At 36.5% G+C, this 23,724-nt stretch overlaps 1 long non-coding RNA gene across 1 annotated transcript in view; it reads left to right on the top strand.

Moving 5' to 3' along the window:
* The window catches only part of LOC131737354 (uncharacterized), a 42,967-nt gene continuing 19,243 nt past the window's right edge, over nt 1-23,724 (top strand). The window contains exon 1 of the long non-coding RNA XR_009328974.1: nt 1-293. This is a non-coding gene — a long non-coding RNA (uncharacterized LOC131737354). The remainder of the gene's footprint in view (nt 294-23,724) is intronic.

Raw genomic sequence — 23,724 nt, 5'->3', positions numbered from 1 at the left:
TTTCAACAGCAACGCGTCACACTTCAGCAAATTTACACAGATATTCTATTTTCGTTCTCTTCTCTTAGCTATTACGCTTTAATGCATTTTATTACGGAGATCGATATCTTGGTAAAATAACCATTTTTATAAACTAGCGGGGCAGTGAAATCTTTGCTTTGTGCTAAAGTCAACAGTGCTGAGTTGAGCTCAAATAAATGCTGCGATGCTCGAGCCCGTTGCAGTAGTCTGTGAGGCTAGTCTAAGCGCGGGACTGCCATCGCTTTCAAATCTACAGAACACAAGGGCATCAGGTAGGGATATTTTAATAATGTATATATTTTGCGTACATCTTTGTATTTACTTTAAGCCATCGGGTTTATCGAACAATATTTTTTTAAATATATATTATATTACAATACGGAGGTATTGTGTAGCAACGATACAACATTTGCTGTTAGTTTCATATAGAGTACAGGGTATGAAGTACTGCACTAGCGAGTTTTTATAAAGAAGTGTGTGTGTGTGTGTGTGTGCGTGTGTGTGTGCGTGTGCGTGTGCGTGTGTGTGGGTGCGCGTGTGCGTGCGTGTATCTGTGTGTGTTTCCTTGATTGTCAGGATAGCTAGAAGCTGGCGTATGTTGTATAAGCTAGTGATTTTGTTTTTACTGTCCTAACAGTCACAAGCTGTTCACTCAAATAATACAAATTATAACCGCAATATAGATTTGTTTCTTCTTTTTAACAAAAAGCGACACAATACTTTCAACAGGTGTTTTTGACATTTTAATTTGACTGTTGCAACACTTAGGTTGTGCTATGCAAATGATGTCTTTTTTTATACATTCTGCAGGATATATGGACTAACTACGTTTTACACTAGATTAATTTCCAATTTTAATAAATAGTTAAACTACAGACTCCAAACCACAGAAAACAATCGCAGGAATGCTATAACGATGTGAATTGAAGAAAATCTAATTAGTTGTCTTGTTTGATGCATTTTTAAGTCGAGAACACATGACAACTGCTTAGCTAATGTAACTATAAATCATATCGACATGTTTCGCTTTCCATGCAGTTGTTTATTTTTTCCTTATTTATATAACAATGCACCATACTATACATTTTATTAATGTGAGCATTTACAAACAATTTCATATTACAATAATGGATATCCATGATAATGCTGAGTGGTATTCACATATCGATTTAAATATATGACCCTATGGTGTATCATTTTTCTTTCATTTTGTATTACTTAAAATAATAAAATGTCATTAGCTAAGATATAGAAAAATGAATATTTATATTAACGCATTCGTTTATAAATGGATTAAAAACACATGCAAGTGACAACTTTGTGTGAATCTGTCATAAACAACTACCTATCTGACTATTATTTTTCAAACATTTTTCCACCTATTTGAACAGCTTTTTTGCTATCTAAAATTAAATACACTATTGTCAGTCTGCAATGATTGCTATCACAAACATCGCTACGGAAAAGACGAACAGGCATGACGTGTGTCAGTGTGTCGTTATTAGCCTTTTACTGTGCAGGTTACTTAGTGTAATTGTGTATTAAGATCTTTATATGCGAACAATAAATGCGTGTATTATTACAACGGAGATACCTCTTTATTGTAAACGGCAGTTGTTCCCGAACAAGACAGTATGCTTTATTTTGGTTTGTAGGGAAATACATTAATCTTCTCTTGAGAATATATCTTTTTATTTTTTATTAAAGCCTCGGTGTTTCAAAGAGACCCAAAGGAATGCAGCCCCCTATCCCGATGCTTGTGCTTTTCCCTCAATCACACACCCCGGCTCTGATGTGATTTCCAGTACAAGATGGAATCTGTGCAGGACACACGGAAAGGCTAATCGTTTTTAAATAATTAATACTCTCCTATTCTGCTCGTAATGCAAGCCCTCGGATTTGTCAATTACTTATCATTAAATGAGTGTATACCCACGTACTTCATTTCAGATCCCTTGATGGGGGAATAACCTCAGTCAAGCCCCCTTCAGTGCTGCATTAAATGGGAATGGCCTTTTGATATCTAGGTTCAAATGTAATCTTCTTACGTTAGACTGCGCCAGACGCAACTGCACCGGGGCCCAGCCCTGAGTCCATTTTTTTTTTGTTTATGAGCCCACTTTAATGACTAGATGTATAAAAGATATAGACCATCTACTCATGATTACAAACAAACAAACAAACAAACAAACAAACAACAGAAAACCCAACAACAACAAAAACAACGTAGTATGTGCGGACTGTCAATAAAAACATTCCCAAATCACAGTTGACAGATTGTCCATCTGGAGGCGGGACGCAGAGCGAGCTCTCTGGCAGTCGGTCAGTGTTAAGGTCCGTGATTGCTCTGCGGGGAGAGGCGTAGTGTTGTGAGCCCGAACAGAACTGGGGTCGTTTGTAGATGCACTTACGCTGTCGTATCTGGCAAGTACGATGTCAGGAGCAGAATATATGATAGAAGTAGCGTTTCTATAAAACGTCACACGCTCTACCTGGGGCTCGTTTCTATACATACATGCGCTGTCGTATCCGGCTCTTACGACGACTGGAACACAATATCCGATAAGAGTAGTGTTTATAGATGACGTTGCTCACACGATTTGATTACCTGTCGTATTTTTACGACGCCAGTGTACCCGGTGTATAAATACGACGTGGATCACAACCATTTCCTGCGTTGAACTTGTGAGAAACACAGAGACAATTGCTGCGACACAGAGACATTTCAGAAGGTGTGTGCGCAGCGTCTTTGATATGCTTTCTGATCAGGACATTATATTGAAATACCACTGAAGAGGGGGGATACCCAACAGCTCTTTAAGTTGCGTGATCCTTCGCTAGCAGTACTTTTCATCTTCTTTGACAAAGCGGTTATGCGGGTGTTACATTTAGAAAACAACACATCCTTATGCAATCAATCAATCAATCAATCAATCTTTATTTTATATAGCGTCTTTCATAGTGGACCACCATCACAAAGCGCTTTACAAGATGCAGTAACAAGAAAATCCATAATACTTTAAATACAGAGAAATGTAATGAATGTATTATTCCCTTCTGCTTCTTCCAGCTATACTTCTGCTGTTTTCTTTGTGTCGTTGTTTGAGCACCTGCAATTATTGTTTTTCCTAACTGCTTTTTCTCAACACAACTTTTCTCCTACAACTTTGCTTTATATATATATATATATATATATATATATATATATATATATATATATATATATATATATATATATATATATATATAATTATTGTGTTTCACTGTTCTGACAGGTTTACTAATTATTTAGGACAATATTTATTTAGCCTTGTTAATTGCGGTTATTTTCCAGTTGCAAATATATACATCAATTGGGGATAATCACGATAGGTTAGAAATTGGGTATTAGGTCAGTAGTTACATGGACCCCATGTGCTGCGTCATTCATCTAGTTTCAGATATTGCTAGCTGACCTGTATTATTGAAAGCAGGTGATAACTAGTCGAGTTTGCAGGTGATAACTGATCGTAAGACCTATCGTATTTGAACTTACGATATTGCAATATAGAACCGAGCCCCTGATCGTATTACTTGTCGTATTCTATCGATACTTACTTGGTGTATAAATACGACAGGTAGATCTCACGGTCATTTCCCGTTTTGAATCATTGGAAACATGCTGCTCTAATATATGCAGTGCATTTAACGCATAAACAGAAATATTTACCACAGAGCATCGGATCATATGAATTTTAATAGAAGATGTGTGCGCCGCATTTTTGACTGGTTTCGGATGAAGCCATTATTGCCAAATAGAGTTTAAAGAGGGGTGATATCCATAGCCTATATTTTTGAATTTAGTGTAACACCTCCCCGGTCACGGGAACGTACTGGAACAGCAAACACCTGCCTTTTATTCCAAGCTATCACAGAATGCAGAGCGACTATGCCAGTGCACTGCGATATGGCACAGAACAAATGATAGGATTCCTTTAGGTTATTTTATTCAGATTAGCAGGAACACGGTCGCCAAGAAAAACCACACTCATTCATTTTAGAAGACGTTTGTTTATTTTAAAAAGCCTAAAGTAGCCACACTGTTTAAAAAGTACTTCTATAATGAGACAATCATTCTATTCACATGCAAGCAACTAGACTTCAAACGGGTAAGCAAGGTTCACATCAATGGAGGTCATGTATTAACAAAGTGCCAGTGCAACAGCGTCGCTACCCAGCGAATAAAAGGAAGGACACATTTTCATGAAATAGTGAAACAAAATAGTACTACTACTACTACTACTAATACCGCGGTCTATACACACACAATGTGTCCGTGCAGGGGAGGGAACACAGAAATAGAGACAGAGAGAGAACCCAGCATCAGAGCCTATTTCAGTGGTTCTCAATCCTGGGGGACCCCTGCCCTGCTGGTTTTTGTTCCAACCAAGCGCTCAATTACGTAATTGAAATCTTAATTGAACTAATAATTTGCTAATCTGATCTTTTTAATTATTTTAAACAGATGGCGATTTCAATTTAGGTATAAAATTGTAAAATTAATTTAAATGATCCAACTTTTTATAAGCTACACTATTTAAAAAGTCAAATTAAGCTAATTATTAGTTAAATTAAGGGTTCAATAAGTAATTGAGAGCTTGATTGGAACAAAAACCAGCAGGGCAGCGGTCGCCCAGGATTGAGAACCACTGGCCTATTCTATTTCACTTCCTAAATTGCTGTCGGCTACCGCCAGGCTAACAATACCCAAGCCGCTCACGTTCATTATTCTACACTGGCATATCCGCCCAATACTTGGGATGCGCCATTTACTCGTCCGTTTCACTCGCTTACTCGTCGTTCCAGGCTCCAAACGCTGCGTACCCACGCCTGCACAGACAAACAAAACCCCCAGGGTAGCGAGCCAGTTTGTTAAAAATAATAACACACAAGTGTAAAATACATGTGAACAGTGCATTCTTGACCCTGTTACACCGGTTCTAATTTTTTTTTAAAAAAATCCAGCATTTGTTCTTTTACTGAAACAACAATTTCATTTTTCTCTCTTTTTGAACATAGTCGTTACACGATTGTTCAGTTTCAAAAATAACACATGCTTACTTTAGACTTCGAGAAGTAGCCTACCTGCATGCTAGCCTTGCTGAAATGCTTCCTTTAAATACTGTTTGAGATGGCATTCCCATCGTCCCCGACACACCCAACAACTTCCCTTGTTAATTATGTAATACTTAGTATTACATTATTAAATAATTAGTCATGGCGAAGCAGTGCTGTGTTTATGGTGCAGTCCCAAACGTTTCATTTACATGGAATAAATACAATAAAAATGGAAAATGGGGTAGTAACATTTCAAACTGTACTTTATATCTGTTACCTGTTACATATGAGTAATGATTAAAATACACTGCTAGCCGGCCTGTCGTTTAAAAACACGACAGCGACACCGATTCGAGTGGATTGTATAAACTGGTGAAAACCTGTCCAGTTGGCAAGTGATAAGCGGTCGAAAGACCAGTAGTATTTGAACTTACGATCTCTCAATATAGAAACGACCCCCTGGACAGCCTGATTTGGCTGAAGTGGAACCTGTTCGCTTGTTCGGTTCAACAGCCCGGTCTGCTGGAGGAGCAGTTCCATACGGTGAAACACGGTGAAGCACACGGTGAAGCCCCACTATTGCCAAAAGTTTCGCATCACTTACATTTTTTTTTTTTGGACTGAGACATAAATAAATAAAAATAAAGCTAGATTAACACAAGGTAAATGTTTTATTGATCATCATGTAATCAAATAAACTATACAACGATATCGCAAACGTCTACCGGAAGCCTTAATAGTAGTACAGTATGTTGGATTTTGAAATGTCACATTTTTAAGTTGTTGTCAGTATGGAAAACTGCAAAGCGGTACTTAATTCAACATGCTAACGTGACATTATTTCATTAGTCTGAAGCAAAATGATTTAATTGTATAGGGAGATGCAAAACTTTTGGCCAGGACAGCAGTGTGGAGTAGTGGTTAGGGCTCTGGATTCTTGACCGGAGGGTCGTGGGTTCAATCCCGGGGGAGGGGGACACTGCTGTTGTACCCTTGAGTAAGGTACTTTACCGAGATTGCTCCAGTAAAAAACACAACTGTATAAATGGATAATTGTATGTAAAAAAAAAAAAAATAATAATGTGATATCTTGTAACAATTGTAAGTCGCCCTGGATAACGGCGTCTGCTAAGCAATAAATAATAAATACTGTTAATTCACTGTATTCTAAGAGCTAAATTACAACGGTACATGCAAAATACGATAAACGTAGCCTCGATGTACTGTATTGATATATTTTTTGTATATATTTGACCCATAATATTAATGTTATAGTTTGTTACATATGATGTAACTACTGCTTGGAACATTCTGTCTAAAAGAAAATAAAAATCACCACAATGCACAAACAGCATCCCCATATCGCTGCCAGCCATAGAACAGAAATGGAAATAAATGATTTCGCGGAAAGGCTAAAACATGTTCCATTTCCACATAAAACAGGCAGGGCCGCCGAGAGCCGCCACGGTCCTGGGAAGGCTTTATGCAATGAAAACTTTTTCTGTATGTTTTTGCCATACAGGACCTCAAATTAAATACACGTGCAGGTCGCTTTTCATAACGTAAACAAACTAAACTTTCAAATATAAAATGGCATGGGGAAGTTGGATAAATTAATAGTGGTGCAATCGGCAAACTAATGTCTTAATCGATTATCATAGAGGCATTTATCAACAATAACGTTTTATTTTTCTAAATAAAGAACATTTGCTTTTTAAAAAAGATCACATAACTAAAAACACTTGTGCATAATAGTTAAACAAAAAGGCAAAACTTGCAATTAAAAACTAGAACATTTCCGATTATACAAAAAAAATTGAACGGACTTGCGTTTTTTACAACTAAAAAGAATAGGCTACGAGTATCCGCATCAATGCTGACTATTTTAACTACTGTAATAAATTCAGTTCATTTTTAGATAATATTATACAATCCAAACACAACCTGCTTTGAAACACAAGACGGTAATCGGTCGATTTAATATTGACCTTCCTTTGAAATTATTAAGCATAATAAGTCTATGCAAGTCGCCTTGGATAAAGGCGTCTGCTAAATAAACTAATAACAACAACAACAACAACAACAACAACAACAACAACAACAATAATAATAATAATAATAATAATAATAATAATAATAATAATAATAATAATAATAATAATAATAATAATAATTCCAAATCATTTTAAATATATATAAAAAAAATTAGTTCGGTCTCTAAAAATATTTTATCTTTGCATCACTCTGCGCGAATGTACTCAAATGTACCCCGCAGGTTTGAAAAGTAAGTTTGATTTACACCAATTGTCAAGTCCAGCTTGACATATTGCAACGGGTCCGGAGATATTTTCGTCTGACTTGGGGTAGGTTTCAAGTCTGACTTGGGAGATAAGTCTAGCTTATGTGTTTATTGCAACTGGCCCCATTTCTTACACCTGCCGGCGTATGGCGCAATGACGACGTTGTACAGCCTACGTCTGGGCGGCGGCGGGAGGGGGTAATGGACACAGCATAGTAACGGATAAATCTCCACTATCTCGTTTTTTTCACTTATGTGGGTGCGTACACTAACAGGTTTTCAAACATTTGGTACTGAATGATCACATTTGTTCCGGCTCTCCCGGGCCCCTTGCTGGCCCGTGGCCCCCGGGGAAAACAGGCTGAACGTGTGTGTCTCTAACCTGCCTCACGAAATTCCGACATAACTAACGAATGGTCAGAAATTCAGTATTTAAAAAAAAAAACAAAAAAACAAAAACAAAACAAAAAAAAAAAACTAAAAGCTTGCTTTTGGGATATTAATTTGTTAAATGTGTTCATAGAATTATGTTTTCGCGTATGACTCTGAGTTGTAACAAATTGATTTGTACTGTGGGCTAGGTTTTCATGTGCACATGTGTTTTTTTATTATTATTATTGAAACGTGTTCCTACTAACTTTTGAACTTGATAACATTAATTTAAAAATTCAACTGATGCCCATGATTAATACGTTTTGTGAATAAATTGAAACTATTAATATCTTTCAATATTCACTAAATCGAGCTATTAATCAAATTGTTAATCTTGTTTCATAACTGATTTATTAAAACGGATATACTGTTGATTGATTACTGTCTTGTTCACAGTCATCTTAAAAATAACATTAGAATATGTTTTATCGAATAATAATAATAATAATAATAATAATAATAATAATAATAATAATAATAATAAACGTTTTTTTTTTGACCGGTTCAAATTTTGCTGCTGATGTATTTATTTTCAAAAGGTTTTCTTTAGTTTGTTTTCTTTTTTCTTTGGGGGGGGGGGGGGGGGGGGTCTACCACACAGTCTTGCACCAGGGCCCAGTAAATCCTAACGCCGACACTGAGCGCAGTGCGCAGAAGGCACATGTTACCCCGTGGAGATTTCACACACGCTCACAGACACAAAAGGGTTTGAAAACATCAGCAGAGAGCGAGATGCCTTTGGTGGAAGCTCTAGTTTAATACATCACAGGCAACCGGTCTACAGTTGTTATGACAACAAGATCAGCCATGGTCCATAAGGCGGCTTGTTGACCCTTTCACTTTGGTAACTTGATTTAATTACAATTCTTACCAGTCACGCATTTGAATATTTTTTTTTCTGAGAATAGTCTGACTTTTACTAGCAAACAGTGAGGTGTTTACTGAGCCCACTTTTGGTCTGTCCGAAAGTAAGCTACCCAAGCACTCCAGACAAATTGAAATCTAAACCTCTACTACATTTAAAATACCAATTACGTTCCTTTTTTGTTCCATATTAACGTGGAAACATTAGAATCATCAGATACCCAAAACGAAATAGTCATAAAGGGATCAAACAACCGATTTCACTCAACCGATCAACCAATCAATCAATCAATTATAGAATAAAAACATTTTTTTTAACACATAGAGCAGGATGTAGTCCAATTGGGCACCGTCTGCATGAACTTACTGGTAACCATATTGAGATAAGCAATCTACCAAAACGAGAACAACTATGTAATTTGTTACTGTAAGCCATCTACCAAATCACAGAAGAAACCATTCGTTAGGCTAGAGGTGGAAGAGACCTCATTTGTCGCATTTAAATTTTAAAACGTTGAACATAAACATGTTCTGTAAAGTTTAATTGCCGTTTGCATTTTTAATATTGTGTAACTATAACTTGGAGTTGTGGCATTTTCTTCAAAGTAAAAAGGGAGCTGTACCTTAACATGTACAGAGCATTCCTCTGTGGTAAAGCGTGCAGTGTCTAGAACACCCAGGTCGAGCTGTCTCCTGGGAGACTACAATACCAATCTTACAAGCTGTAATTCTGCTTTAGCCTACTGCTGGGGTGGGACAGTTCACACTATCCCGACTTAACTCCTCTGTCTTTGGAAATACTCCTAATCCTATCTCTTAGCAAAGGGAGCTGCTATCCCACAGTATATTAAAGGACAACACAGTCAGAATAGTCCAAGCTGTGTATTCACGTAAAAGGTTAACTTAAACAGCAATGGCCAAATGTTTTGCATCACCGAGAATTTTAGGACGATTGAGACATAATTAAAAAAAATATATATGAACATAATTTCATAATAGAAGCCTGATCTCTGTTATTAGCTGTTGCCTAAATTGCTATTTCAGGTTTTTCACTCCATCTTATTGGTATGATTCTCTATGACGTGTGATTCACAATGTCTAGAATTCACATCCTAGCCCTGTATTTAATGTAATATGCCTGTATTTAATGTATTTGAATTTCTTTTACTGTTTGTATCTAATGTACTCTGGCCTGTATTTCACTGGAGTAAATGTATTATCTATTGTTCCTCACTATCTTGTAAAGCACTTTGTGATGATGGTCCACTATTATTATTATTATTATTTATTTACAATTTACTTACAATTGTTACAAGATATCACATTATTTTTACATACAATTACCCATTTATACAGTTGGGTTTTTACTGGAGCAATCTAGGTAAAGTACCTTGCTCAAGGGTACAGCAGCAGCGTCCCCCACCTGGGATTGAACCCACGACCCTCCCGTCAAGAGTCCAGAGCCCCAACCACTACTCCACACTGCTGCCCACTATGAAAGGCGCTATATAAAATAAAGATTGATTGATTGAGAATTCATATATTTTATTTAACATCATGTAATCAAAGAAACTACAAAACGACATCGCAAAAGTCTACCTGAAGCCATAATCGCATTACGGTAGTATTTAATGTTAGATTTCAAAATGTAAAATTTCTGTCAGTTTTTCGTTACGTATATGGAAAACACAAAGCGGTATGTAATTCAATATGTTAACGTCGCATTCAGCAGGTTTCATTCGACTTCACGAAGCAACATGAATTAATTATATAGGGTGATGCAAACCTTTTGGCCATAGCTGTAGATCTGCTGTAAATATTGTGTTTGTTTACAGTAATGTAGATAAGTTTGAACATTTCTGCGGCCAGCATGGCTGATTCAGGAGGAATTTTTCCCTTTGAAAGACGATGGAGTAAAAGTAATTACAGAAAGCTTTGTTTTTATTAGAGAAGTGTGTTTTAGCGATTGGCAAAGTATTTGAATGTGAAAACAGCCTTCTTGAACAATGAATGGTTCAGTTGTGGCTTTTTTGAGTCAAACTGATCTGGTAAATAAAATTGTTGAGAACGGAATTATTATAAATTATTCTCATGTTGCCCTTTTGCCGCTAAAGGTACCGGCAAAGAAAACATTTCTATCAAATGTTCCACCTTTTCTAAAAAACGATTTAATCGTGAATGAGTTCTCACGGCATGGGCAGATTCTGTCAACCCCAAAAAGAATACAGCTGGGTTGTAAATCTCCATTGTTAAAACATGTACTCCTTTCGGAGACAGCTGTTTATGGTTCAAAATAAAACACATGAAGAACTTAATATTATCCTGAAGTTTAAAGTAGAATGATCTAATTATGTGATGTTTGCAACATCGGACACCATGAAATGTTTAAATTGTGCTGTTGGTTAAAACAAGATAAAGCTCCTGGAATCGATGGGTTGCCCATATCATTGTTTTTAAGTTTTTGGGACTTGTTTAAATACGACTTTTTCAAAGTGTTTGAAGAGAGCTTTGAGAAAGAGGAGTTACCTCTGAGCTGCAGAAGAGCTCCTCCCTATAGAAGGGTGATCTTAAAAAAAAAAAATAATAATTGGAGGCCTGTGTCGCTGCTGTGCTCTGAATATAAGGTCCTTTCCAGAGCTCTGACCCATAGACTGAGAGCAGTGATCGAGAAGGTTGTGCACCGTGATCAAACTTAGTGCATCACAAAAAGATCGATTTCTGATAAAAAAAATAAATAATAATAATTAGGGATATATTAGTGGCTTCAATTTACTTATAAAATGTTATAGCTAACTTGGAATCTGCAGCTGTTTAAAAGCTGAAAACAATGAAAGAGGACTAGTTAAGAAAATTATCATTTCAATTAAGGGTCTAGTTAAGTAATTGAAAGCTCAGTTTGAATGAAAACAAGCAGACACAGTGGGTCCCCAGGACCGGGGTTGAAAACCACTGACTTAAACCTATAGTTTCTGTCTTATATATCACTATTAATTATGCAAATATGATTTCCAAGACTATTCAAAATACATTCCTTGTTTTGTGTGGTTGATGTATTTTCAGATATGGGGTTAGAATCTGCTAGCCTACCTGTCGTATTGAAACATGACACCAATACGATCCGACTGGAATATAAAAACAGGTGACAGCTGGTCGAAATAGCAGGTGATAACTCATCAAAAGACCTATTGTATTTGATCCCCGAATATAGAAACAAGCCCCAGGTCTTTGTTCCAACCCGGGTCTAAATTGGTTAATTGAACCAATGAACCCTCCATCTAAGACCTGAAGTAGTTAATGCTCATTTTACCTGTTAAATCTTGTGGAGTAGTGGTTAGGGCACTGGACTCTTAACCGGAGGGTCATGGGTTCAATCCCAGGTGGGGGACACTGCTGTTGTACCCTTGAGTAAGGTACTTCATCTCAGTTGCTCCAGTAAAAACCCAACTGTATAAATTGGTAATTGTATGTAAAAATAATGTGATAATTTGTAACAATTGTAAGTCACTCTGGATAAGGGCGTCTGCTAAGCAATAAATAATAATAATAATAATAATAATAATAATAATAATAATAATAATAATAATAAATCTGGAGTGGAATGACCTTCCAGGATGCGTGCTCTACAGGATTCATGTCCAAGATATTGCTTAAAGAATACTAGAGATATTACAACACTGTCCAAGCAAGCTATAGCCTACTGAGACCTCATGGTGATCAGCAGTGCCTATATGTGTCATCTTACAATGGATTCAAAGCATGGTAGACTTTCCCACTCTTTCCCAGGACATTTAGAATAACGGCATAGCCGATATGGGCCTACAGACAAATAAAACATAAATGCTATATGTCCATCCGTCTGTCTATTGCCTAATATGTCTAAGGCCTACCACTGACCTATTCTGCCGATGGGCCTTTTGCTTTGTAGTCTATTATTATTATTATTATTATTATTATTATTTAATAACATTATAAAACTACCCTGTGACACATCAATAACAATTTCTAATTTTGTTTTCATGTTATAAACAAACTATCTAACCACTAAGGCCTAATGCTAACCTGAATATTTTTATATTCCTCCTTCAGCGGTAAACATAAACTGCCCTGGTTTGATTTGATATTTCCTCCTACGTTCCTCAGCGACTCACACACAGCTATGTGCGTCAGTATGCTTAACCAACCATCAGTTCCAAGTGTTTGATCTGTTTGTACATCATTGTATTTAATACATACTGCAGGTAATTAAAAAACCCCAAACCATTCCATATTCATTCCATGACCTTATAAACATTGAGTTGATCTGTACCTAAAATACATATTTTTCATTTTATAATTCTCTCCTTGAAACAATTCATTTTACAATTTTAAAAGTACGTACCATACAGGCAAAAACATAGCTTAAAAATAAAATGTGTTACTTGATTGGCCTTAAGGTGCGCCCACCCAGTTCAGTTGTTTTCTTATTATTTCACTGGATTTCTTTCATTGCTGGACTGGCACATGCACAAACCACACAGAAATAATCTGCATTTGTACCCACACGTCTTTCCAAATCAGATTTTCATGAATAGAATAGTTCAAATTCATCACAAAGTTATTATTTTACATCCCCTTATCACACAATGCCGAACACCCAAACAAGCTTTTGATTATCATATTTTAATAGTTTCTTTATATTGTTCTTTTAATTATATTTGTTGAGGAAATATTAACTGTTACACATTTAAAGTCATAATTCTGTCTAATAAACTCTAGTAATATTGGTTTATTTAGCAGACGCCTTTATCCAAGACGACTTACAGAGACTCGGGTGTGTAAAGTATGCATCAGCTGCAGAGTCACTTACAACAGCGTGTCACCCGAAAGACGGAGCACAAGGAGGTTAAGTGACTTGCTCAGGGTGACACATTGAGTGAGCTGGGATTTGAACCGGGGACCTCCTGGTTACAAGCCCTTTTCTTTAATCACTGGACCACATAGCCTCCTACACTGTACTGTATTGCATATTATTATTATTATTATTTATTTCTTAGCAGACGCCCTTATCCAGGGCGACTTACAATCGCAAGCAATAAAAATACATTCAAGTGTTACAATATAAGTCATACAATAAGAACAAGAAATACAATAATTCTCAAGTGTGACAAACCACAATTCAATAATACAGCAGATAATAGTGAAAGTTACATCAGGATATGATTAAGTAGTGATAGTTACATCAGGATATGATTAAGTACAAAATACTACAGATTAAACACTTGCAGATTACAATATTCTGAGGTACAGGATTAAATGCAGTAAAATAGGGGGCAGATAAGAGCAAAATAAAGCATATTTAAATGAAGGGTGATAGTGTCCCAGGATACAACAGAGGAGTTCTACAGGTGCTGTTTGAAGAGGTGAGTCTTAAGGAGGCGCCGGAATGTGGTCAGGGACTGGGCAGTCCTGACATCTGTAGGAAGGTCGTTCCACCACTGCGGAGCAAGGGTGGAGAAGGAGCGGGCTCGGGAGGCAGGGGAGCGTAGCGGAGGTAGAGCCAGTCTTCTAGTGCAGGCGGAGCGGAGAGGTCGAGTGGGGGTGTAGGGAGAGATGAGGGTCTGGAGGTAGCTGGGTGCAGTCTGATCAAGGCATCTGTAGGCTAGTACAAGAGTCTTGAACTGGATGCGAGCGGTGATCGGGAGCCAGTGGAGCGAGCGGAGTAGTGGAGTAGCGTGGGCGAAGCGAGGTAGAGAGAACACCAGGCGAGCAGCAGAGTTCTGGATGAGCTGGAGCGGACGGGTGGCGGACCATACCATTGAGAGAAACATCCAGCAACTGGTATCGCATTATTATACATCATCATGCGTTCTTTGGATAAGATGTAAAACCAAGGTCCTCTTAGTGACTCCGCAGCTGTTGTTGATGCATAGTTCACCTCCTAGTCTATGTAAGTCGCTTTGGATAAAAACATATGCTAAATGACGAATAAATGAATATACTGTACTTCAATGGAAAGATTCCCTGCACTCTGATTGGCTGAGTGATATATCTGTAGTATATGCCCTTAGAATGTTTCTAACCGCATCACAAAAGCAAATTAAATAATATCACTCTGTCAGTTTTATTTATGGCAGGTCTTATTTTTTACTTATACAGCTGCAGTTTTACTATATACCGTCACATTTTATATTAAGATATATATTGTACAAACGGGTGCAGATGGACTGACTTTGTCTGTGGCTGTATTGCACTCTGGAACTGTTAACTTGCTGAATCAGGCCGTCTACGCAGGGATCACCAGGTGCTGTTCACCCCATGCGGCTGTGCAGGACTCTGATTGGGTGAGGAACGTGATCATATTTTACACTGTTGTTAGTTAAAGGTCAGTGGGCACTGATTGGTCGAAGCCTCACATACTTGTAACTTTGTGTTTTCTGCGTCTGTGTCTGAGGGGGGATAAAAGGGGGGCATCAGGTGTGTGAGTGTGTGTGGATTCAGAGAGCGAGGAATCGTGTGCTGTGAGCTGTGTTACTTGCTGTGAACCTGCTGCTGCTAATAAAGAGTTTGCTGGCTGTTGAACCGTGCTCTGTTGTCAAGACTGCTTTCTTTTTCCAATAGCAATTTCATCCAGTGCTACAATATAAATCCCTCTTGCGGTTTACTTTAGAGGTGTGGTCGGCTAACATCATTATCAGTATAAACAGAGGAAACAGATCAGAAATTAAAAATGGTTAAGGTGGATCTGTCATTCATGAAACAGTCAGAATCAAATTATAGAACAGTAGCCAAATCATTCTTCATGGAACACAACCTGGTGATTACGTCTTTCAATTATTGTCTCTATTTAAATATCTCCTCCATATCCCAAAACACCAACCCAAATAAATAAACGTGTTTAATTGGTTCCGTATGCATGTGTCAAGTAAAATCCATATCGGAATCCATGTAATAAATCTGTATAATATAACACATAGTAAAATCCATATCGGAATCCATGTAATAAATCTGTATAATATAACACATAGTAAAATCCATATCGGAATCCATGTAATAAATCTGTATAATATAACACATAGTAAAATCCATATCGGAATCCATCTAATAAATCTGTATAATATAACATGTGTAAATCTTGAAGTGCCCTTAAAACAAAATCACCTAAACTTCTTAATTATCTGTGAAAGCTTGTGAATGAAAACTGTTAGGGACAATCTCGGTGAGTTTCTTCCAACTGGGATTAAGGGGTCATGTTTAAACTACCAGTAAGGGAGGTTAGTACACATATTTTTGTATCTTGTTTTTTTCTTTTTTATATTTAAGATTTAAGAACATTGATATTGTGACAATAAAAATGATGTGTAATTCATTATCCTGTTTAATTGAAGTGAGCTTTACTTTTCATAACCATTTAGTATCAAGGCTCATTAGAAAGGAATGCTGACACCTACCCATTTCCTGCAAAATATTGTTGGGCTTCTAGAAGTAATCCAAGTAGTACAGCATCAATTGTAAATACATTTTCTCTGCACATTCCTCTGTTTTCGCCTAAATCTGGCATCAAGTTGTTTGAGCAGGTTTATCTGGGGTTTTGATTGCAGAGAGGTCTCAGACTCATTAGGGGATCCGAACTGTAACTGGATCTAATGTGTATCTGATGGCTGGAAGCAGACAGGTGACTGGAAAGCACCCTTCTTCCTTGATAATAAAGGCAGGGCTGTGTAACTGAACCTCACTTTCCTTCATATCTCTCAAGTACAGTGCTTGTGTCTTTGACATGGCTCCACTGCATTCACTTCATGAACCCAAGAGCTATGACCTCGGCTTCACTTGCAGTGCGTTAAGTAGGTTCACTTGATAATAATGCAACCTGCATGCCATTTACGTAATACGCTTGGAATCTAGAGAGATGCAAAATACTGTTTTTGTAAATGTGCATGCTTCCTATAAATAGGTCACAAACAGCTTCTCCAAATCAACCCGTTAATCCAGCATAAATGTAAACTATCTTTTGAAATGGATGTTACCAGACATACTGTAGGATTACATTTTAAATTATGACACAGCTCTCCTTATACCTTTTAAAACTATATAAAAAAAACTGCATTTCATGCAGTGTTAGTATCAAAACATTGCACACACTTATAATATACATGAAAACATTGCACACACTTATAATATACATGAAAACATTGCACACACTTATAATATACATGAAAACATTGCACACACTTATAATATACATGAAAACATTGCACACACTTATAATATACATGAAAACATTGCACACACTTATAATATACATGAAAACATTGCACACACTTATAATATACATGAAAACATTGCACACACTTATAATATACATGAAAACATTGCACACACTTATAATATACATGAAAACATTGCACACACTTATAATATACATGAAAACATTGCACACACTTATAATATACATGAAAACATTGCACACACTTATAATATACATGAAAACATTGCACACACTTATAATATATTACGTTATCTGGTACTTATAAAATACAAAGAAAGCAACACAGTAGTTACAATGAAATTCTAGGGATAGAGATGAAGCAGGCTTTATTTTTTATTAACCACGGACCTCAATATACAGATACAGTGATGGTTGTGAAGTACTCTGGAAGGACACATTTTGTACACTGCATTGTGGCTGTCTGGTAGCACAGTGTGAAATTCCAGGGTTCTTTCACCAGCAGAAGAGCCCCTTCCTCGAACAAATGTGCAGCATTAACAAACCCTTTCATATAAATGAAGGTGCGCCTTGCACTGAAACATCCCCTTATTATTATTATTATTATTATTATTATTATTATTATTATTATTATTATATACTGGAGCATTTATTATGGGAAATACCAACAAAATACACCTGAAACCTGAAATGATTATACCAAAAACAAACACCATGATTCTAATCATTTTGGTGTGACACTTTGCTATAGATATAAATATGACTTGCTCAGTTTTTGCTGCATGACACAGTGCACTATAAACTCCTCCTTTAGGTCATATTTTGGTTCCCCATCCTCTGAAACATCCTGCAACCTGAAACAGTGTATCAAGCTGCTGTCAGCAAGCAGCACAATGTCCATCCTCTGAAACAGTGTAGCAAGCTCCTGTCAGCAAACAGCACAATGTCCATCCTCTGAAACAGTGTAGCAAGCTGCTGTCAGCAAACAGCACAATGTCTCAACATATTTCCTGCAGTGTCACAAGTTGCTGCTTTTTCTGTACATCTACAAACATGGTGGCCTGCCCCTCTCACATACCAGTGCCAACTCCTCACACTTCCTTCTAGTCCACTTCTGCACATTCTCAAGATCAAATGGACTGGGATGTGGGGGACAGGGGCTCTTGTTTGGTTACAGACAGTATTTAATACAGCATTTAAAGTAAAGTTTTTCCTTGGTGATTTTAACATTCTTATGGACATTAGCAAGTATACGCTATTAGCTTATATCTTAGAAGTGTTTTTTGTAACCTGTTATGTATTCATTCTTAGGTTCCTGCTCATCCCTAACTTTAAAAACACTCCAAATGAAAATGTGAAAGTAGATGAGTCGAGTAGACATGTGTTTCAGCTAGTGCCTTCATTGGGGTTTGTTTGTGTGTCATTTATCATTTAATCATTAAGCCATTACTTAATGTGAAATCCACACACCCCTTTGAACTAAATGAAACCTGGGTTAATCATGTTTAAATTGAATGTGCTTGCAATATTCAATGTGGCATTACATTTAAAACCCATTTAAAGTATCTTTACTGAAACCGAATAAATTATTGTGTCACACAAGCTATATGTTTTCATCAGACTGATCCCTTGATACCCACAATTTTCTCAAGGCTGTTAACTAGGGACAATGAAGGACTGCCTGCTGTAATTGAATTCTCTTTTGGACTAAGTAGAGGAGCATTGTAAATCCCAGATATAGTCACGCTGATTGGATCTCCTTGTTATGCAATTTGCAACAGAAAGACCCCCAAAAGAGATACTGAACTGAGGACCAGGGGCCCACATAATTCAGGATCTTAATGACGTTTTCCATATAAAAAAGAAAGCAGCCCATTGACTCGTAACATGTGTTTCCATGCAGATTCATCAGGGGAGTTCATGCTCCCCTGTCAGTTCAATTAAGATACTGTAAGAAAATGCTTTCACATTGAAATCGCTTACACACGTTAACAGGATGAACATGGTGTCTTTTTCCAAAATGGCAACTCAAATTTGAAATGTCTTTTTCTTGTCAAGCCATACTGAAGAAACTGTGTTTTTTGATGCGCTTAATTATCAAAAAAAAAAAAAAAAAAAATACAAAATTGCATGTTAGACTGATCTAAAACAACACCTGATGTGTATTATACACATTTAATCAATGGACGGAATTAGGGCCTTACTTACATTTATACTTTGTACCATATATGTATACTTTGTAACAGAGTACAGTAGGTACATTTGAAAGCCCCCTATTCATAGTTCATATTGATGTAGAGTACACTGTTCTTGCACTGCACCTACTGTCCTGAAATGATATTATTACTTTGTCTTCTGGCTTCATCATTGCAGAGTTTAGCATTCTGCGCACTCAGCATTGACTGTCCCATTTATTACATTCTCTAATAAGAGGTTTCTGAGTCGAATATACAGTATGTAGCTGTATGAACCCTTATATATTGTAGGATACAAACAAATACCAAAACGACGTTTAAATGCAAAAATAAGTTTTATATTAATAAGTATTTTATTTTACTTTGACATTTACGGTACTATCATTTTTTTATTTATTAATATAATGAATGAATGTCTGCATTTATATTTATTCGTAACTTAATAATTTCCCTGTGACTCAAAGCAAGACATTTTAATGGGATGATTTAAATTAAAAAGGTTAATGGGATTTTAAACCTGTAAATTTGTAATTAGCTTTGCTGATATCTGAATTTAAGATAGCACAGATAATTAGCCATGTTTCAGTTGGTTTAATGACTTGCCACTTAGCTTCTTAATTCTAACATTTTATTTACTAAATAAATGCATAATCCTTATAATAATAATAATAATAATAATAATAATAATAATAATAATAATAATAATAATAATAATAATAATAATAATAATGTATTTGTGAGTCAATTAAAAAAATGACCTTGTTCTTTGCAATGATATCATAAACCGGTCCCTATTAAAACAGCAATGAGTGACTTTGTATTGCTACAATGGATTAAGCTGTACCTGGAAATAGAATTGTTTCCATATTTGGTGTATAGACCTACTATATATTTTTGAAAATAAGAAAAGGCTACAAATTCCGTTAAAAAAGGACCGCTTCTATGTGGGTTACTAATACAGGCGCTCATTTCATCGGGTATTGTATCTGTGTCTCGATATTACAAAAGCTGTCTATATAGGCAACTTACGTCTGCAAGGTGAGAGTAGCTGCAATGACCTGTAGTTACTCATTAACTACTGTGCATTTGACAGGGTCGATATTTCCATCTCGTAAACACCACACGCACGGTACAGTGTGAACGGCTGCCTCTTGGTTTTTAGAAAAATGCATTCTCAAAACATTTACTGTTTACACCGGTTTACCTTTCTAAAAAAAAAAAAAAGCCTCGATGTTGCAAAACACATTAAATAAAGCTCTTGCATGCAACTCAGCCGCGCCTTGCTTTCAAAAAACGGTGCAAACTTAACCCTGTGTTAAATGCTTTTTGAACATAGTCTTTCAGCCCACATCCGAACTGAGAAACACGCGCGCGGATCAACGCTTTGGTGCTGTTCTTTCCCTAGAATATTGCAGGAAACATTTACTTCAGGGTATGGGTTTTGTTATTGGAACACTGGTCCCACCCCTCCGCGTACATGTATTCTGTGCAAAGGTTTGAAACCCTGAGAAGACAAGTGGGAACGTGGCAACTTCGAAACACCGTCTCAGAACAGACCTACGTGAACTCTCGTGAAGTGGGATGCATTGTGGCTTCACGATCGTTTTAATTGAAAGCATTTTGGATGTTTGCATTTATATGCTGAATCGTTCTGTATTTTGTCACATAAATAAACCTGGGGATTTTAGAACCTATTAAATTAAAATGGTCAAAAAGCAAACAAAGAAGAAACTCGTTGTATTAAAATAGTAAACTGAACAGAATTTTTGTTGCTGATACAAGATATTAAGAATTTATTGAATATCTCTAGAAATACCGTAATGAATATATTGCATTAGTTAAAAAATCTGTACAATTTTTCTGGTATATCTTCAATACTTAATGATAAATAATGTCAATATATACAATATTTTTATACACAACTATACACAAGGTAAAGCTTTATTAAAACTGGCATTTGTAATGTTAATAATTTCTTATTTGGCTAACATTTGGGAGGGAGACGTGTTAAATAATTATGCAGAAATAATTTAGACACATTTACACAAAGCAACTGTTTAAACAGATACATGTTTTTATTGAGCATCTGCAAGGAATGTTACTCTGCAGCCAACCTTCACTAGCAGAAGGTAATAAATAAAGTTTTGAACATTTCTTTTTTTTAATAAAAAAAAATAATACTCATCATTATTCATGATGGGACACAGACAGTGTGACAATATGCATAATATGTGTTTTGAAATTCATATGCCCATGTTAAATAACTAATGTTTTGGTGGCTCTGGGCCTTGGAGCCAGAGTTAATCGCTAGAAAATATTTTACTGAACATTTGGTGATAAACGCGGGCGGCCCCCAGCTTAAAGCAATTAATTCAGGGTACTGACATCAGCTCTCCAATCCTCTGACAGCTTGGAGCTGAAATAAAAATGCCAGTTCTCCTGGGAACGGCAGAAGATAGTTGGCTCTTTTTTGGACTGTTTGCTCACAGGCCCAGAGAGCAATCTTCCTCACAGAATGAAATGCAAGGACACAAACAGTGTACCAGGGAGAGAATAGGAGATGGGAATGAACAGTTTGAACTATTTGCTCAGCAGAAGGGCAGCCACAATGGCGGGCCAATGGCTTTCCCATGCATCAACTGGGGCTTCTTAGACCCTTTTGTTGTGTGGCTTCGTCCTCTGGCCAGATAAGAGCACAGCTGCCTCATGCTTTTAATGCCCTTTGTACACTTACTGTATGGTCATTTATCCAGCTTTGTATTATTCAATCAGTACGGACCTGCTATTTTTAATATTTTATCTTCCTGTATCTTCTAAGGCAAGTTCACCTTAGAAATAATAATAATATCTATAATAATAATATCTTTATTTGTATATAGCGCCTTTCATAGTGGACCACCACCACAAAGCGCTTTACAGAGATAGGCTGTGAGCTGTGCACTATATGCAGAGTCACTTACAATAGGACATTGTGAGACAACCAGAAACACAAGGGGCACTGCAATACGGGGACATCAAGAGTTCAAATCACAGCGAAGCTGAGGCCGCAATGTTTAAAATAAACATATACGATTCATGGTGGGATTCACTGACATTCACTTGTACAGTTTTATATATTGGGTGCAGAATTTTTAAATCTTAATGTCAGTCTTTCATTTTTCATTTTATCTTGATCTAAACCGAAAGAATTTCTGTGCCTAAAATTAGAAATGGTAAAAGAAAGAAATATTCATCACTGATGTGCTGTGAACAGTAAATGATCGGCTTTAATGTCAGCTACAGTGCAGACAGGAAGACAAATGAAAGCCTTTGCAAAGTGTGGAGTAAGAAGGTAAATAAACAAAACAAACAGCAGCACTCCTTCATTTCTGATCGTATTTGTCCTTGAACAATGTCACTGTTTTCAGAAGGAACAGGGAACCCTACACTGAAGTCTCCTGCAATTTACCAAACAAACAAACAAACAAACAAATACATACATAATAAACATAATAGTAACAAATTACCATTTTGATCAAATCAAATGAAATAAGTGTGCACCTGTATAAAATCAAAACCACAAACATTCTCACTATCTGTACAAAGCCCCAGAGTATCACCCTCCCGCTGGGTGGTCAGAAGTGGACTCTGAAAGGCAGAAGTCCCTTTAAGTGCCGTCTAGAAAGCTGCCATCATGTGTCCCCAGAGAAGACAAGCACCTGTTTATCTGCGGTTATCCACAGCCTCTCTGCATTTAGAAGAGACCTAAACAGCTCTCCCTGTGCTCAACAGAGCCCCAGAGACAATCTCAACACAGTGGAAGTCTAACCCTTATTACTTGCACTTTCCTGATTGTTGAAGTGCATTTCATATGCTTTTTATATTTCTAAAAAATGTATTACTATAAGAATTTGATGTTAGCATACATAATACCCATAATGATGGAATATGTACGTAATCGCACAATATGAAATTGTTATTAATATATTTCAATGATTGTGTAACGTTTGTAAAGTGCTGCTGCACAGTATAGGAAAGCATGTTTATGTTTACACAAGGGTAATTAAACATCAATACGTTGTTTCTTGAAGTTCTCTGTACCAATACACACAGCTATGGCCAAAAGTTTAACATCACCCTATAGAATTAACTCAATTGGCTTTACGTGTTTCTCAAAATATTGAATTGCATACCGCTTTTGTAGCTTTTCATATATTTAACGAAAAACTGACAAAAATTGAAATATGTGACATTTAGAAATTTAACATGAAATACTGTACTACTATTATGGCTTCCAGTAGACTTTTGCAATATCACTTTGTAGTTTCTTTTATTAGATGATGTTAAATAAAAGATCAAAATTATGTTCATATAGTTTTATTTTTTAATTATGTCTCAATCTTAAAATTCTAGGTGATGCAAAACTTTTGGTCATAGCTGTACTTTCAATGAATACCTGTATTATAAATCATTTCTGATACAAGAGCATATGGCTGCAGTTTGATCGTTGATCATAATGAGACAAACCCACAGTGTGGGTGTTTGAATTGCTTAACCAGTTTGAGGTTGAGCTCAGGTATGCAGAAATAAGCAGACGTCTCATTTCAAATCTTGACAGCCTTCAACGTGTTACA

Source organism: Acipenser ruthenus, chromosome 6 (genome assembly GCF_902713425.1).
Source record: "Acipenser ruthenus chromosome 6, fAciRut3.2 maternal haplotype, whole genome shotgun sequence".
Classification (NCBI taxonomy): domain Eukaryota; kingdom Metazoa; phylum Chordata; class Actinopteri; order Acipenseriformes; family Acipenseridae; genus Acipenser; species Acipenser ruthenus.
Note: the sequence above shows the minus strand (reverse complement) of the source record. Positions and strands in the feature narration are given on the sequence as shown.